This window comes from Chinchilla lanigera, unplaced genomic scaffold (genome assembly GCF_000276665.1).
Source record: "Chinchilla lanigera isolate Chin_1 unplaced genomic scaffold, ChiLan1.0 scaffold00082, whole genome shotgun sequence".
NCBI classification, from domain to species: domain Eukaryota; kingdom Metazoa; phylum Chordata; class Mammalia; order Rodentia; family Chinchillidae; genus Chinchilla; species Chinchilla lanigera.
In genome coordinates, this window is record NW_004955483.1 from 1,371,630 (window position 1) to 1,388,139 (window position 16,510).

General features: G+C 43.9%; 1 long non-coding RNA gene across 1 annotated transcript; it reads right to left on the reverse strand.

Moving 5' to 3' along the window:
- Window positions 1-11,981: 11,981 nt before the first annotated feature.
- On the reverse strand, window positions 11,982-13,027 carry LOC106146526. Its single transcript, XR_001231005.1, has 3 exons — window positions 12,955-13,027; window positions 12,662-12,827; window positions 11,982-12,160 (listed from the first exon to the last, which is right to left on the reverse strand). It is a non-coding gene; the product is annotated as an uncharacterized LOC106146526 (long non-coding RNA).
- Between the last annotated feature and the right edge of the window lie 3,483 nt (window positions 13,028-16,510).

Here is a 16,510-nt window from a genome sequence, read left to right on the forward strand (position 1 = left end):
ATAACTTATGAACAAATGAATGTAAATATATGGAAGAATGCTGAAATTTTTCATAATAAAAAATTAGTTAGAGATAGTCCTTCTAGATACACAGAGGAGGTCACACAGATGCCCTTGGAAGTGGGTTAGGAGACTGGTACCTCTGAGTCTCACTCTTCCTGGTGAAGCAGATAAAGCTTGGCATGAGCAGTTTGTCTGACTCTGAATGCAGGCAGTCACAAAGCCTCAGACAGATGTTGTCCACACACATGGTCACCAGTAGTGTTTCTCAACCTATGATCTACAGATCATCTGCTGAGTCTTTTATTAAGCGCACATTCCTGGCAATTTTCTCTCACATAAAATGACTGGAAGTTTTCTGCATAGTCAAGCATAGGAGCCATACCTAAGACACAAGGAAAGTTTTAAAGGTTGAGGACTCGGGGTAGATGTACTCCTAAGGCAGAGGAGATCATTTCCATGAGATAGTAGCAGCTTGTAGTCCTGGTCTAGTATTGCCCAGGGCCCACAGACTCAGATTTGAGACGGAGAATTCCCATAGCAGATTTGTTCATGAAAGCCATCTGGGAGAGTGCAGGTAATCCAGGACATCAGCTGAGAAAGAGTGAGGCAGCTCAGTGGGCCACGCAGCGTGCGTGCACGCATGCACACACACACATGCACACACACACACACACACACACACACACTCACACACACACTAAATTCCTACATTGAAAGCCCTGACCCTTCATGTAAGAGAGTATGGATTTGATGGGTTTCAGGGAGGTAATTAGGTTTAGATGTGTTTGGGAATGTGGAGTTCTCACGATGAGATTAAGACCTTTATATTAGGAGGCACCAGAGAATTAATGTTCGTTCTTCCCCTCTGCCACTTCCCCTTCTCCCTCCCCCAACCTTGCAATTCCAGCCTCCAAAACTTGACAAATAAGCTTCCATTGTTTAAATCTATGTTATTTTGCTATATGGTAGCCTGAGTGGGCTGAGACAGAGGGCAATGCTGTTTGTAATGACTGCAGGATATGGCCAGACCACGGGTCAGCACTCTCACCCACATCTGACCTCTGATAATTTACTCTCCCAGTCTCTGTCTAAAAAGGACAGCTCTGTAGACTGGAAGAGAGATCAAAGTAGGCAAGAACCACCTGGACAAGAACTTCTACTAATTAACTCATAGAGTAGTGATGGCAGGCCTTGTAGAGCTTTCAGCAATAACAGATAACCCACTGTGGCACACATGCCATACCTTCACCAACACTGCTGTTATTGATAGCTAGGCTATTCAGAAATGCTGTAGGCAGTCAGACAGGACTGAGCCTGCAAAAGGTCAGCCCAGAAGACAACTGTGGCTGGAAACTCATTCACTGAAGGCCAGGCTTCAAGAGAAAAAAGGGATTACTCATCCATATACTTCTCCTAGGGATGAACAGCAGTAATTAATATTCTAAATAAACATCAATCACCTTGGGGTGAGGGCCAAACCTCCTTAACTCTCTCCTTCCAGGAAAATCTTTGTCCATCCCATATGCTCTTGCTACATTACTTCCTTCCCATTTGATCTCCACTTAATCAATATTACCCAAGCGACTACCCTTGTTGTAATTTTATTGGTTGACCATAGTTTTTATCCCACCTTACACCCATCCTGTGATTTTCCATTGGATCAATATTACCTAAGCAACTACACTTGTAATCTTATTGACTGGTTATAGTTCTGTCACACCTTGAATTCACCCCACCTCATGGCTTTGCTCAATAAACACCCTTAAGAAGCGGGGTCAGTGAACCCACTTTCCAGGTCCCCTCTGTCCCTCTCAGACAGAAGCTTTCTTTCTCTCAATAAATTCTTCCTGCTCTTAACCTCCATTGTTCCTAGAATTCATTCCCTGATTTTACAGAACATGAACTTGGCATTTTGGGTATCTAGTAGGGTGGAAGTTTCTTTCCCCTAGACTACTGCTACAGTGCATCCTTGGGAAAATAAGGCAAAAGTGGACCACCGCCTTGGTCCAACACAGCCTGCTTAAAAGAACTAGGGCTGAATTTCAGGTCTTCTTGGCAGGTACTTTCTCAGGGAACAGTGTATCTTATAAATGCACTCTCCTGACCCTTAGCCTTGAGAAGCAATACCTTATACAGTATATACATCATCTTTTTAAGCATTTACTGTCTCATATGGAATTTTCTATGGGTTCTGTAAGCAGCTACCACAAAATTTAGTGGCTTGGAGTTTATAACAGATTAATCAAAACTTAGTTACTTACAAATGTTTATCATGTCATGGATTTCAAAATCATCTTTTCTGAGTGGATTTGGCTGAAGGTCTCAAGTGAGGCTGCTGTTACACTCCCTGGGCTGCAGTTGGTTCAGGACCTTCCTGGCTGGTAGCCTGCTTCCAAACTCATTTACTGACCATTGGCAGGAGGTCCTGGCTCTTATCTGAGCCTCTGTGGGGCTGCTTACAGCATGCAGCAAACTTCTGCAAAACAAGCAACTCAAGTAGCTACATGTCTCTTAAACCTAATCTAGAGACAGGTGTGATGGTGCACACCTGTGATTCCAGTACCTGGGAGGTTGAAGCAGGAGAATTTCCAGGAGTCTGAGGCCAGTCTGGGTTACAGAGTAAATTCAAATCCAACCTGAACTGCATAGTGAGATCCTTTCTCAAAAATAAATAAATAAATAAATAAATACAGTAAGCCTAATGTAATCCAGCCATGGGACACTATGAAAGGGGACCCAAGAGTGTTAATACCAAAAACTGGTAACTGTGTCTACTGCCAACCAGTTGATGACTCTTTCACTAGATTTGGGTGGAAATCACAAACCAGCTAAGTGCAGCTCTGCTAGCATCTCCAGGTCATCAGTGCCAGACCCTCTCAGTGCCTGAGTTACAGCTCTGGGGCTCTATGTCACCCCTATCAGCTCAACAGCCAAGGCTTAACTTTTGACCATGATCTGGAGTTCTTAGCACCTTTTTCTGCTCTCACCAGTCATAGAGAAATCATCTCCCTTCATTGCCACTTGTCACCAGCCACCACTCACCACTGCCAGAAGGAGGATTTACTGAGACCAGACCTGGTGCACCAGCACCCCACAGGGAGCCCTCCTAGATTAATGGAGGAACAGGACATAAATGCTGCTCATGTAGAGCAGCACCAAACCTGTGATTGGCCCAAATTCAGTCCTGCTGCCTGGCTTAAATTCAAGCCAACCTTACTCTAGAGGAAAAGGGGGATCCTGACAGCTGCTGTCCAAAGTCCACCTCAGCCAAGAGACATCCTGACAGATGTTTTCTCCCCTGAATTATCATTCTTTGCTCACTTGGAGGCTGGCTTCATTCAAGCCTGAGACTTTCCTCATGCTTCAAAATAAACCTTCCCCAAAAGCAAAGAGCCTTCCTTGCCAGTGGAGATGATCCTGGGATATTGTGGAAGCTCAAAGGGAAGGAAAGGAAGTTCTACTAGCTTTCTATTGCCCCCATGACCAATTGCCACAAAGCTAGGGGTTCTAATGACATAAACTTGTATCTTCCAGCTGCACAGATCACAAGTCTGACACAGGTCACCTTGGACCAAAAGCAAGGTAATGGGAGGGCTGTGCTCCTCCTGGAAGCTCCAGGGATGATCCATTCCTTGCCCATCCCAGTGGCACGCGGAGCTGAGTCCCTGGCAGAGGTAGGTCTAGGGCCCCTGCCTCCTGTTGACTGTGAACTAAAGGCCATTCTCAGAAGCTTGCAGAGCCTTACACACCTTGGCTCGAAGCCCCTTTCTTCCCTCTTCCCAGCCAACAACGGCAGGCTGTGTCTGAACACTGCATCTTTCTAACTCCTAGTTCACCTCTTCCTCCTCTCAGTGCCCATTTGATTAGAATAATACAGAATATTATTCCCATCTCAAATCCTTGACTTAATCTTACCTACAGTGACCATTTTGCCAAATGAGGTAACATGTTTACATAACTTGAGACTAGGGCATGGAAGGGGGCGTGTGTGTGTGTGTGTGTGTGTGTGTGTGTATGTGTGTGTGTGTAGAGGGGAATAATTCAGCCTACCACAGGAGTCACCTGACCTCAAATTGACACAAAGCACTTGCTGATCCTCCATCTTCTACATTGGAGAGTTTTAAGATGCACCTAAGGGGGAGAAAAGACATCCTTAGCACATGTTTCCTTATACATTTCAGCCAGAGGCAGGGGTTTCATTTATCTTTGTGGTGCTGGGGGTAAAACCCAGAGCCTCCAGCAGTCTGGACAGCACTCACCACTTGGTGTGGACCAAGCCAAGGCAAAGATTTCTAGTACAAACCAGTGGTCAGGCTTTCCAACACCACACAGACCCCTCAGCATCCAGTTACATCATAAGGCTCTCTCCTGGATACACTGTCATGGGCTTTCTTTGTTTTTTTGGTTTGGTTTTGTTTTGTTTTGGTTCGGTTTTGGTTTTTGCAGAAACCCAGGGCTTTCACAATGAGCTACATGCACAGACTTTTAAAATTTTTTTTATTTTTTGTTTTGAGACAGGGTCTCCCTGCGCCACTAAATTGTCCAGGCTGGAATTGAATTTGCAACCCTTCTGCCTCAACACCAAATCTGGCTGTTTTTCCATTGTCCATAAAATAGTCATGGTCTTTACCAAATGTTTAACAGGAATGAGGAAGAACTTTAAAGGAAACATAAAAATCGTGCAGATTCCTACCAAGTGTACCCACTTCCTTATTCCAGATGGTGCTGTTATAACAGAACACTGTGGAGATGGTAACTCATAAAGGACAGAAGCTTGTTCCTCACAGTTCTCAAGGCTGGAGGTCCAAAGTCAAGGTGCTGGCATCTGGCAAGGCTCCTCTTGCCGTGCCCTCACTTGCAGGAAGGGGGAAGACAAACAGAGCACATGCACATTTGCCAGAGGCACAGGGGAAAGACCCCATGCTACACAACAGCACTGATGCTCTTAACATGAACTAAACCCCTCTAATGGGCCCAACCTTCCGATACCTCTGGCCAAGACATCAACTTCCCACCCATGGACTCTGGGCTATGTGTTCAAACTATGGCACCTACTTTTAACATTTTGGTGAATATTTCCTCCATCTTCCCCTATCCAGATACTGACACACACATGGTATAAGTAAAATTGGAATTGGGCTGAAGGCGTAGTAGCTCAATGGTATAGTACATATTTATCAGACACAAGAACCTGGTCTCAAACCCTAGCATAAAAGAAAGAAGAAAAAGAAAATGGGATCATCCTGCTTATCCAATTTTGTATCTTACAAAATTCTGTTACTTTATATGCATATTGAAATTTCATTACACAGTTTTTGAAAGCATTATATTCTAATGCTTACATTATATAAATTGCATTTATTTTACTGTTATTTAGCCATTTCCTTACAATGGAGAACTTAGGTATTATAACTAGTCCTGCAAAAACTTTTATAATAGGTATTGAGTTTTCTGCCCTCAGGGAAGATTATTAGAAATGAGATTTCTGTGTTAATAAGTACACTTTTTTCTCTTTCCTTTTTAAAAAATTGTTTGGTTTTTTGAGTCAGTGTCACATAGGCTGGCTTTGAACTCACTTATGTAGCCCCAGGCTGGCCTTGAACTCATAACAATCCTGCCTTAGCCTCCGGAGTGCTGGGATTACAGGATTACAGTTGCACCACCATGCCTGGCCTTCCTTTTCCTTTCTTTCTATAAAATAACTTGTTTTTATAAAAAAAAATGTGGAAAAATGAGTATTCAACCACCCTCCCTCTTATACATGCACCCCAGGTTCCGTAGGAGGAACTCCTGGCTGAACTTGCTTCCTCTGTAGTTCTACCTGAATTATTTTGGAGTAAATCCAATCCCAGGTCTCCTGTTCTTTCCTCTGTAAACATTCTGGTACATGTCTCAGAATGATGTCAATTTTCTTCTTAAACTGCAAAAATTCAATTCCAAATCAAGGAAAATAATATTTGCAGACCAAGTAGTCAGGTTTGTCTACAAATTTATTGAGTTCTTGTTACCAATCACTTAGATCCATATGCTCAGCTTTGTTTGCTCAGCACTGACCGAATCAGAGGGGCCCATTTATTCTGAAGAAATAAGGATTCATGCAAAGCTGGCTCAGAGAAGATGGAGGGACCTCATCACCTGGATCACTGTCTCAAGTCTACAGGTGTTGTAGGCTCTTTGATAGAAAGAACAGTGAGGAGGGAGGAGTATAAAAAGCAGTGGACACGTCTGGCCTGTCAGACTGCATCCTGGGCCCACCCAACCCTCACTTCCCTGAGGAAATGACGCTGGACTTTGACCTTTTGGTGCCAGCATCTGCTCACTGTGATAGTCTGAGCTGAGAGGTGCTGAGACCTAGTTTAGGCCCTAGGCCTGAGGAAGTTTGCAGAAGCCTCTTGTCTCTAAAGGGAAAACATCTAACTTTTAAAGTTTTATTTTGACATGCAGATTACAAATACAAGACCATGAATTTCATACTCCTTTTTACTCAAATGTGTCATTTTCACCCTCTTTTTGTTCATATTAGTAAGAGTATTAGCAAAACAGGCCTCCTCTTGAGCTCTGTGTGGCATCTCATTAGATGAGAGCTTTCCCCTCAACTCTTGTCCTTGGGGCGAGTTATTCTCCTGGTGGTACATATGTAAATTCTCAAAAACATCAAATTTCATTGCATTTACTAAATTTATGACTTTTTGGAAAATATTACTCTTTGGGTCATACTAATTCCCAGCATATTTGGTTTCATCCTAGCTAACCCCTTCATTCCTTGTCTTCCCTTTTCTAGACAAGCTGTCCTCTTTTTTCTCTTTCTCTTCAGAAAGTTTCTCTTCCTTTCCATTGTGAATCCTTGTGTCCATGAGAAACTGTGGCCCTGGCTTTTCTATCTAAGTGGTATAGGGGAGATATAACTCCCAGCCTGCTAGATGTCCAAAATACCAATTTTGTGTTCTCTAAAATCGAGGAATGAATTCTAGGAACAATGGAGGTTGAGTGGGAAGAATTTATTGAGAGAAAGAAAGCTTCTGTCTGAGAGGGACAGAAAGGGGCCCAAAAAGTGGTTTATCCAATTAATTCCAGCTTCTCAAGGGTGTGTATTGAGCAAAGCTATCAGGTGAGGCAGGTTTAAAGTGGGACAAAACTATAATCAATCAATAAAACTACACGTATAGTCACGTAGGTAATATTGATCCAATGGAAAAATCATAGGATGAGTGTGAGGTAGGATAAAAATTATGATCAACCAATAAAATTACAAGTATAGTCACTTGGGTAATTTTGAAAATGGAGATCAAATAGGAAGCAAGTCATGCAGCAAGAACATATGGAATAGACAAGGACTTCCCTGGAAGGAATGAGTTAAGGAGTTTTGGACCCCCACCCAAGGTGATTGATGCCTACTTACAATGGCAATCACTGCTGTTCCTCCCTAGGGGAAGTTTATGGGTGAGTAGTTCCTCTTTTTCCTAAAGTCTGGCCTTCAGTGAATGTGCCTCCAGCCACAGTTGTCTTCTGCATTGACCTCACAAAGGTCCAGGACTGTCTGACTGCCTTTAATATTTCTACCTAACTTAGCCATCTATAATAAATGGATATAAATAGGAGTGCCTCCATTTTACACTCTGGTCCACCCTAGGCAGCCGCTCCAGAACACAACGGAAATTATGGGAAATGCCTGCTCAGCTTAAATTCTGGAAATGCAGCTACAGACTAAGATAGCTATCAGTAGCCAAGGACTTTTTCTCCCCTACCTTCTCCCTCCCGAGCTTCCTTCCCCTCAGCAGCCCTTTGCATCCTCCCCTTGCCCTGCTTAAGCTCAACTGCAATAGGTTGTAGCCTCTGAATTCAGCAAATGAATTTAAAGGACAGCTGCCTGAGGGCTTAAAAAATCCCGCCTCCCCTGCTACTTGGTGGCTGCTGCCTCACATCTAAGTGCACTCCAGCCCTTCTGACACAGAACCCCCCAATGACAGAGGGGGAATAAATGTAACCCCCAACCTGCTAGGCGCAGGTATGCTGAGTCCATGTTCCCCAAAATGGAAGAGTGAAGTCAAAGGAACAACAATGGAGATTAAGAGTCTGAAATTTTTCTGAGGGAGAGACAGCTTCTGAAAGAGACAAGGGGATCTGGAAAAGGGGTTGCCAACAAATCCACCTCTAAGGAAGCTTTAAGGAGCAAAATCAGGAGGTGGGAACAAAATCCTGAGATGAGTACAACATGGAACAAAACTGACCAACCGGTGAGATTACAAGTACAGCTGCTGAGGTGTTCATCCAGTGGGGAAGCGAGTCTAGCGAGCGTGCCTGGGAAGAACAGGGCCCTTTTTGGAAGAGATGAGTCAGGAGGGCCTGGTCACCCCTCAGGTGACTGGTGTCTAGATTTTATTGGGCCAGGTGATACTGATTATAGTACATAGTTTATCCCTCAGAGAGGTAGGTAGGCCTAGTCATTCCATCTTATCTTGAGGCCAGGCCTTCAACAAATGTGCCTCCAGCCACAGTTGTAATGTTTTATCTTCTGCACTGAGTGCTTCGAGGGCCCAGCCCCGCGTGACTGCCTATTCTTCTACCTAACTTAGATGTCTATGATAATTGTGTAGAACTTTAAACTTTGCCTTGTCAAGATCTCTTGCTTGCTGTTGGAGTGCATTCTTTCCAGTGCTGACAATGTGAGTCTGGGGGCTTCATGTCTAAAATGAAGTTAATGGTTTTCTGCAATCTCTGATGGGAATTTTTATTTAGTTCCCTTTTCTGGTTCAGCTTCTGTGGCTGGCTCAAAATTTCCTGAAAGGGGAAGCCACAATGAACTGATAATCTGCCTGCAAACAGCTGCCAGGCTGGCCCCAGAGAGGGAGAAGGGATAAGGGTGTGAAGAACCCTTTCTTCCAGAAGGCAGACTTAGGCTGAGCAGCACTCCACAAGCAGAGCACTCACCTTTTGCCACTTCCTTCCTTCCTCACTTTTTTTTTTTTAGACTTTTTGAGACAGGCTCAGGCTGGCCTTGAGCTCACTTTGTAGCCCAGCCTGGTCTCAAACTCACAAAGATCCTCCTGTCTCAGCCTCCCAAGTGCATGTGTTGCCATGCCCGGCTTCTTCCTTCCTCTTGACTTTCCTCTCTTCTCCAGAGCCTTGGCCCAGCCCAGCAGCCTCTCCCCACCCAGCTCTACACCTGTGGGCCTCCTCACCACAAAATAGGTACCAAATGACTGAAGGTGCTGAAAGGAAAGGCGCTGAGGAAATTTAAGCACAGCTTTTCTAAAGAGAAGGGAAGTGAGGAAACAATTTGACTTTACACCCACGCCCTGCTCTTGGGCTTAAGCTCTTTCTGCTTAGTACTATAAAACATCCAGCTTCCTGCTAATCACTCAAGTGACAGGCAGTTGTACCTTATGTTTCTCAAGGTTTCTGCTGTGTCAACTTCCCTGGAGGGTTTCCAGGAGAAAGGATTACAAAGGATTGTTCCTCTGAAAGGGTGAGACCACTTGGAATTCCTCACCCTGCAGCTCCACTTTGGATGGGAGTCAGGCACTCTTCTTACTGACGTGATCCATCCAAAGGGAGATGCCTGAGCCTTTTCCTCACTGCATTTGAGGAACCCAGTTGGAGCTATGCTCGTGGTAACCTGAGGGCAGGAAGAGCCTGGGTTGTAACAGGTGGGCTCTGAAGGGACCCAGCTTCAGTTTCTCCCTGCACAGCGAGCTTGGTCCAGCCTTGTGGCCACAGTAGACCCCCCATCTTGGGCTGTAATTACAGGAATGAGTGCCTGGGGTTTCATGCCTTTAAATGACCCCAGGAAATTAAATGCCCCCGTTGCACTAATGTTCATGAATGTTCTAACAAAGTATAAAACAGAAAACTGTCCAACAGATCCCTTAGTATAAATGCGTTTGGAAAATAATACAAGCATATCCCTTACCCAAAATTTGTCTTAAAATTGTTTAAAAATATATTGTGAAAGTAAAAACTGAATGCATAATGGCTGGGGGTGTACCGTGGTGGTAAACCAACTTGCTCAGCACACACAAGAACAGTACTGGGTATTGTTCATAATCCCATGAATGGCAGCATGTGAGAAGCACATCAGAGATAGACTTGACTGTCACCATCTGCTGCCTCTACTAAATGTGACTGTAGTTAGTGCGGCATTGGTTCCCAACTAGAGCCAGATGGATACTTCCTGCTACCTCCTACTCACCCTTTCATGTTCAGCCTGAAATCACCTCTTTAGGAAAGCCTGCCCAGATTTCTGCAAAGGCTGAATGATGCCCCATTTCTTCCAAAAGCACTTAGATTGCTAGCTGTGGTGGCACAGTCCTGTAGTACCCGCGTTATAGGCAACTAAGTTAGATAAAATATTATAGGCAGTCAGACAGGGCTGGGCCCTTGAAGGAGCCAGTGCGGAAGATGAGATGCCTTACAACCGTGGGAGAGAGATCGCTCCTCTGTGGGCCAGACCTCAAGACAAAAGATAAAACAAATGCGCCCACGTATTTCCTAAGGATAAACATCAGGGATTGATATTTTAAAGAGGTATTGACCGTTAGGTAAAGCAACTAACCCAAACCCCTACAGGAAAAGCCCTGTTCTGTCTGTATTCACACCCACTTCCCAGTTTGATCCTGATTTAATCAATTTTACTTGAGCAATTATACTCATAACCTTATTGGCTGACCATAGTTTTGTCCCACCTCATGCGCACCTTCCAATTTCCCACCTTGGACCCGCCTCACTTTGTGGTTTTGCTCTATAAAATGCCTAGAAGAGGCAGAGTCCCTGGCAACCCATTTAGGACCTCTTCTGCCTCTCCCTCTGACAGAAGCTTTCTTTCCCTCAATAAATACATTCTGCTTTTAACCTCTGTTGTTCCTAAAATTCATTCTTCGATTTTAGAGATCACGAACTCATACCAGACATCTCGCAGGTTGGGTGTTTCTTTCCTCTGTATCAGCAGCACTTGGGAGGCTGAGGCAAGAGGGTTACCAGCTTAGGCTACATAGTGAGTTCAAGGCCAGGCCTGAACTACAAAATGAGATCCTGTCTCAAAATTGTTTTTAAATGTTGGATATCATTATAATTTATTTTATTATTTTGGACTCATCTAGGTTTTCTTGGGGGAGAGGAAGAAATCACTTTACCCTTACAGGAAATTTACAAAAATAGCACAAAAAACACATGTATAAACTTTCTTTACAAAGGCTCTCCTTTTTGTCACTATTTTCTCTGTTTGTATGTTTCCTCTGTAATATGAGTAACATAGCACAATGTAATATACAATGTGTCATCAGTCTGTGATCCGCAGGCTGCTTCTGGCTAGCCACCTGTTTTTATCAACAAAATTTTATTGAAACAGCTGAATGCATTTGTTTACATGTTGTCCCTGCCTGCTTTTGTGCTGCACTGACATAGTCTATGGCCCACAAAGATGAAAATATTTACTATTTCACCCTTTGCCAAAAGCGAAGCTGAGTTCAAGTCCCTGTTTTCCCCAAGGAGTAGCTATCAGCTATGCTGGCAACTGGTCCCCCTTGTGTTGGTTTGGGGGATATTTTCCAACACAGAACAATATAATACAGGACACATATTTTATATGATTATTTATAATAGTCACCTAAAGAATGATATACAAGAGAGTACAGGAAATCTGTCCACACACTAAGACCAAGGAATCCAGGTAAGGATCTAGTTCCCAGAGCAATGTCTTGCGTGAGTCCAGCTGAAGACCTAGAGCTCATAACAATGCCTCCCATTAGTCCACCTGGAGGCCCAGAGTCCATAACAATATCTCATGCAGGCCTGTTTCACAGATCTGTGCTGAGAAGGCCCAAAGGTCAGTGGTGGAATCTAGGAAGTCTGTGCCAAAGGGATGAAGGATCTGTGCTAGCAGGTTGAGGGATATGCACTGGAGCCAGGAAGTGATGCTCAGAAGAACCAGAGCTCCCCCGAATGGTACCACAGCCATCCTCAGCAACAGTGAGGTCCCGAGCTCCTCTGATGATCAAGACGGCCAAGTTCCCATCAGGGAAGCCAACATAGCAAGCTTCTCCAGGAGAATGGCAATACACCATCTTCTGCTCTGGAGCATGGAAGTGTTGCTCAAAGTGAGGACCAGAGCTCCCCCAAAGTTAACCAAAGCCATTCTCAGTGTCAACGAGGTCCCGAGCTCCTTGGAGGATGAAAACAGCCAAGTTCATCAGGAAAGCCTGCACAATGAGCTCTTCCAAAACAACCAACAGCTCCTTACAGCTTCTACCAGCTCCCAACAGCCTCTCTCAGCTCCCAACAGCCTCTATTCTTCTCCAGTTCTGCCTCTTATGCTGCTGGCAACAGTCCCCAGGTGGGCCTCCCACACCCAGCACCACGCTTACTCAGTTCAACTAGGGGTTATAAGTTGACGACCAGTTATCAGTCCACTACACCCGTCCTTTCTGTTTCTCCTCACACATGTGTGTAAGAAGTACAAGAACAGAGAAATGGTAAAACAGGGAATCAACACACGTACACACACACACACACACACACACACACTGAACTGAAGGACTGAGTCATCGCATACACTAAGCTTCCAACTACTCAGGTCAGGCGACAAAGAGGAGTTTCCCAAGAGGACTGTTAACAGGTTTGTGTCCACTTAAAATTCATATGTTGAAGTTCTAATCTCTAGTACCTCAGAATGTGATCTTATTTAGGTCATTGCTGCTGTGGTTGCAGTCTTAAGTCTGATTCTCGGGGCTCCAAAAAGGGCTTGATGAATAAACTCATCTGCTGCTGCTGCAGAAAGCCACGCCACCTTAAGAGGGACTGTCACAATAAAAGGCCTCCTGAGCCATACCCTAAGTGCAAAAGTAACCACTGGAAGTCAGACACACACCCCTACACCCCCACACCCCACACCCCATGCCCCCACACCTCACGCACAACCCTCCCAGACAGAGATCCCAGAGATCAGACTCCTCTTACCAGCTGGTTCAATAAGACAGAAGGGCCCTGGAACATTCTCTGCCTTCTACTTCAGGCCAGACTGTCATCTCCATGGAGGAACTCTGGGTAATCATGACTACAGAGGAAAAGAAACCAGCTTATTGCTGGACACTGACGCAAGTCTCAGTTCTTCTTTTCCATCCAGGCCTTCTTTCCAGCCACCATATCTCAATGAAAGGAGTCATTGGGGAAGAGATAAACCCACTATTTCCAACAGCCCTTAGGCTGTAACTGGGATAGTTTTCTCTTCTGCCATTCCTTTTTGATTATGCCTGAAATTGGTTGTGAATCTGCAAAGAAAAAAATCTGTCACCAGCAGAGAGCCATTTAAGATCTCCATGAACTTGAGCACCCTAGTATTCAAAGGTCAGGCCTCATAAAAACAAGTTCTTTCTTGGTCTTGCTAGCAGGGCAGGACATGGGCAGGTGAGTGAGCAGCTCAAGGCATTGCATCAAACAGCCCAGTCCTGGAAACAAGGTCTTCTGTCCTGAGGTCACCTGCTCCTCAGGTTACCTGGATCTCTGTTATCAGAAGAGATTTGGGTCTGGAAGGCCATGCTGTATAAAATATTAGGCAAAGCATGAAATAAAAAGCAAAATATCCAGAAAATGTTCATGCGGCCAGCAAAAGTGGGTGCTTTCAGTTGACAAGACCCCTGGGATAGCCAAGCCCAACTGCACACTAGGAGCTGCCTGGTTTGGTTCCTTTGGAGATCTCAACCAAGACGTATAGAAGCCCAAAAATACAGAGATAGAAAGAGGAAGCAGCCAGCTACAAAGCTTCCTTCATTATCGGCTCTATGCTCTGGGATTTTATATTGAGAATCCACATCTGTTAAAGGTCATCCTCAGCCTTACAGCATGTGAACCAGCCTGCCAGCCCCCTGGTGACAGTGTGCTTGAGCTAATTGCAGACTGCCTGCTTCCACAGCTCTTTCTGACTGAACAGTGCTGCTGTTTCCACCTCTGATTTAATTTGGAGTTACACAAATGCTATAATCTGGGGGAGCAGCTAAGAATGTCTTTCAGATAATCGCTCAGCAAAGCGATGTCATTAGCAATATTAGCGCTTGCTACAGATCACTGGGCTCATGCACGTAGTAATCATCACTGACTCAGAGTGACACAGGTTTATACAGAAGACACAGAGCGTGTTCCAGGCTGCGGTTTCCAGAATGCTGTTCCCGCTTCTCCTCCTCCTTGTGCACAGCATTCTCTCTCTGTTTCTCTACCATCTGTACTCCAAGAAATATAAGGGGAATAGTTTGCTTCAATGGCTAGGTGAAAATGGGGGACAAGTTTTGACAGAGGAAGGAAATTAAGACATAAAATGGAGCTTCTTAGCTTACTAACCATCCTTCAAATCACTTAAGTGTGATGGCTGCACATGAGAATGAGTTAGGATATTTTTTACCAAAAAGGAAGACAGTGGTGCGATGATAATGACAGTGTTTGAGTCTGCTGCCTGTCCACTTCTTAGCTCTGCTTGGGACACAAACAGCTCTGATGAGACCGTGACTCATGGAACTCTCCTCTCCAAGATTTTGCTGTTTTCTTGGAGTCCTGCCATGAACCCAGCTCTAATCCAATGTTCTGAAACCCACAGAACTTTCTTTCCTGTTCCTACTCAGGGAAAATGTTTTGTTTTTCTCGCCTGCTCACTTTCTTGGAAATGAGGAGCCCAGCTTGCCCTTCTGCTTCTCCAAGACCCTCTGCTCTTTCCCCCAAATGCTCTTCTCTCTTCCGCATCTCCTCCAGAGAGGGCCTAAATTCATAGGCTTTTGAAAGAGAAAAGACTGGCAGGCACTTAGCCCAGGGCCATTTACTTTCCCTGGGACAACAGGGACATAAAATTGGACATTTGATGATAAAAAGAAAGAAACTGGAAAATACAAACTTTTCTCCCCAAATTGAAATTTTAAGGCACAAAGACAAACCCATTGGAGTTTGAGGCAAAAGTCAGTTATACTGATCCCACTTTTACCATGCTATTACTTTTTAAAATATGAGTTTTTGTGCATTGTGATTTATTTAAATACTGCATGAAAGTAGTGCTTTTCTCAATTACTGAATTTATTTTTTATGGGCTCTTAGATTCTGCCCTGGCTGGCATGAAGTGCTCAACACACAATCTGCACAGTTGTCAAGCTTTGTGTCAAAGCTCGCTTGAGCCCTGGGCTGAAACCTAAAGGAGAGGACACCTTATGTTCACAAGTTAAAAGTTCTAAGATATTGTAGAAGGGAAACATTATCTCTGTTTTATAAATGAATTTGTATCTTGCTTAGTCATTTAGTAGCTAAAAGACCTGGTACCGTTTAATTACCCTCCCTGAATCCAAATTTTCTAATATTTAAAATAGAAATAATAATAGTGCCTCTTTCTCAGCAGCATCCTTCATTCAGAATTCAGTTGCTATTTCAGCTAGACAGCTCTTGCCTGATGCTTGGAGCCAGGGGCAAGGTTAAGATTTCCCATTCCAGGATTCTTAGGTTAAATGCAGGCCTAGCAGGGAAGCTGGAAAGATTTTCTATTCTTTCAAATTTAAAAATGAGGGCCGGGGTTAAAAGAGAAATGAATTAAATGCAAGCAAGCAATCCTGAGTGACAATAAGTATATAAAGTCAGGACTTGGCAATATAGGTGTTTGGCGCACAGACCCATGAAGGACGACTGGCTTGTTTCAGGGAGCATTCTTAAGGGGCTTGGGGAGCAGGAATGGCACCAGGGATCACAGTGTTTGAGGCTTTAGTACTGAACTTAAGATGAAAAATCAAAACTACTCTTCTCCCTTCCCCTACTACTACCTCCACTACCTACTGTTTGCATAAGCATTGCAATCTAGAAAAATATTTTCATACACATTAGCTCATCCAATCACACAATCTCCTTACTGACCATTGGTGAAATATCACTTCCATTTAATAGATGAGAAAACTGATGTTCAAACAGCCTGTGCATGAATCTAGACAGATGTGAGAAAGCATACAGCACAGAGCTCAAGAATGTAACCATGTATTCTGATTCCAGGTTCTGAGAGGTCTCATTGTAGTGGCTTTTTTTCTACTACATGTTCTTTAGGACCTGAAGTACCCTAGCGCTGTTTATCACTGAATTCATTTGTTTCATCTAAATAGCCTAATTTTGCCCAAGTACTCACAGGCCTCAGGAGACATTTCAGCTCATAAAAGCTTTGTCTGGAGTTACAGTTATTAGCAAGTAATTTTAAATAATAATCTCTGTAATTAAAATACAGAAGGAAAACACTCACTTCCTCTTCCATCAGAGCAGATTTTCCATGATGTTGCTGCCAGCAGCTCTGCTAATGTTTGCATTAATGACAATTTGTTGTTGTACAAACAACCATAAGTGAGAGACAGGGAGCAAAAGAGAACAGGAAAAATATTGAAACAGTCTGTCTCCATGTTCTCAAGTAAGTAATTGTCTTTCTTCCTTACTTTTTTTGGTGAGTGGAACTACAAAATTGTGTTCTAATTCTACCTTAGAAAAACTCAAAACTATAAAGGATTTTTCTACA